Consider the following 2,400-nt stretch of genomic DNA (forward strand, 5'->3'; position numbering starts at 1 on the left):
TGACTCGGTTACATCCTCCCAGGTCAGCAACCCCAGGGCAGGGCAGTAGACAAGTTCTCCCCTCCTTGCCCACCAAGTGCTGGGACAGTGTCATGAGGCCAGCTGGGGTCCCATGCCCACCCTGAACCAATCAGAGCTTAGAGAGCATCAGGGGACCTGCCAGGCCAGACCTACGTGCCCACCTCTGCAGAGGGCGAAGAGGCAGCCCCCCAAACCACATAGAGCGAGAGTGGGCAGGAGGGTCCACCACCGGAAAATCGGGATGGACAGGCTGCCGGGCGGACAAAGCAGCAGCAACCCTGCAGTTGCTGCCCTGCGTCCAGCTGCCTCTGTGACCCAGGGAGTGGGGGGCGTGGTAACACGCAGCCCAGCGCGTCTGACAGGGGCCAGCTCTCGGGGCTACAACAAAGAGCGGGAGCCTTCAGAGCAGTCGCCAAGCCCGACCCTGGTGTCACCGTCCCGGGAGCCTCCCCGGCCCTCTGGGGCTTCTGTAACCAAGGACCTCAAACTTAGCAACGTAAGACAACAGATGTATTCTTTCAGTTCTGCAGGCTTGAAGTCCCAAACCAGGGTGCTGACTGGGCCTGGCTCCCTCTGAGATGCTGGCTGGGACCCTTCCTGGCCTCCTCTAGCTTCTGGTGGTGGCCGTCAGTCCTGGGTGTCCTCAGCTGGCAGCCCCTGCCTCTGTTGTCACATGGCATTCCGCTGTGTGCCTGTGTCTTCCATGGCGTTTTCCTGTTATAAGGACACTAGGTGGGAAGGACGAGGGCTAATCCTAATGGCCTCATCCTATTGGTTACATCTGTAAAGACACTCTTTCCAAATACGTTCACATGCATAGGTGCCCGGGGCTAGGACTCCAACACATCTTTTGCCTAAACCATAAATGGCAGACTCCTAGTGGTCCTTCCTGACGGTGATTTTACTCTCTCCAATACAGTCTGTACACTAGAGCCAGAGGATAGCCTAGGTACCAGTCTGACCATGTTCCTCCCCCCCGCACACCCTTCACTAGCTCCGCATGTCATCCATAAGGCAAATTCCAAACTCCTTGGGATGGCACGTGTGGGATTGACTGCAAACATCCTCTCCCCCCTGTTCACCTGTGAAGCTGCTTCGACAAGAGCTGCAGTCTCCTTCGCCTGCCCTTGAGTCCGGGCCGGGCCTGTGGCTTGCTCTGACAAACGCAGCAAAGGGGTGCCAGCCAGTCCCAGACCCTGACCCCGACCCCGAGAGGCTTTGGTAGCTCCGACCTTGTTATCTTGGACTCCCCAGCCACCATGTGCCCAGCGGACTTCCCTGATGGAGAGAGAGGCCCAGGGGTTCCCCAGGGGACCTCAGGGGTCCAGCCCTCCGCCCCAAGCTGAAGCTCCAGATACATGAATGAGGCCGTCTGAGTTGTTTCGGTTCCAACTGAGGCCCCAGCTAAAGGCAATCAACATCCCAAGGAACAGAAGAGCCTCCCCCATGAGCCCAGCCTACCCACAAAATTATGAGATATAATGATTCATAGCTATGTTATGCCTCTACGTTTTGGGGACAGTTTGTCATATAGCAACAGTAACTGAGACCACCTAGAAATCCTGCTGCTTCAGCCCCACCCACCCCCTTGCATTCCGAGCTCTGCTCTGGCCCCACATCCTGAGTGTGCAGTGATTCCCCAGGTCCCCACTGCCCCACCCCACCCCCCCTTGCATTCCACGCTCTGCTCTGGCCACACATCCTGAGTGTGCAGTGATTCCCCAGGTCTCCTCTGCCCCACCCACCCCCTTGCATTCCGAGCTCTGCTCTGGCCCCACATCCTGAGTGTGCAGTGATTCCCCAGGTCTTCCCTGCCCCCGGATGCCTCCTCCTGACGAGCCCGGAAACTGCCACTCATCGAGACCCCGCTGAAACCTCAGCATCATTCGCAGCTCTCCCTAGCAACTCCCTCCCATTCCCCCAAGCTTTTCTTCGACCCTTTCTCTGACACTTCCCTTTAGGAGAGTCTCCGATCTTAGATAGTTGGTTTTGTAAGTGCCTCTCTCGCCAACTGGCCTGGGGTCCAGTGTGGGCAGAGATAGTCTCTCAGTCCTAGTTGGACCTCCAGAGCCCAGGCGCCTAAAGGACACTCAGCAAGTATTTGAACAAGCGAAACAAGTGTATTCAGGAAAAGGTGAGAATACAGAAGGGATTCTTGTCTTTCTTAGGTGGAGACAGGGAAGGCAAGCCTTGAAATTTGCTTCCACCCCCCCTACAGCTTCTGCAGAGACTTCTTGAATGCACGTTGTCCACCAGCCTGGGAGCAGGAGTCACATTCGCACAGGCCCCGAGCATCCTCCAGGTGGGTTCTGAACAGCACCCCCCTCCCGCCCCCAGGTACTGCTGTCCCTAGCAGAACAACTGCGTCTGCCTTGAATT

This window comes from Saccopteryx bilineata, chromosome 12 (genome assembly GCF_036850765.1).
Source record: "Saccopteryx bilineata isolate mSacBil1 chromosome 12, mSacBil1_pri_phased_curated, whole genome shotgun sequence".
NCBI lineage: Eukaryota > Metazoa > Chordata > Mammalia > Chiroptera > Emballonuridae > Saccopteryx > Saccopteryx bilineata.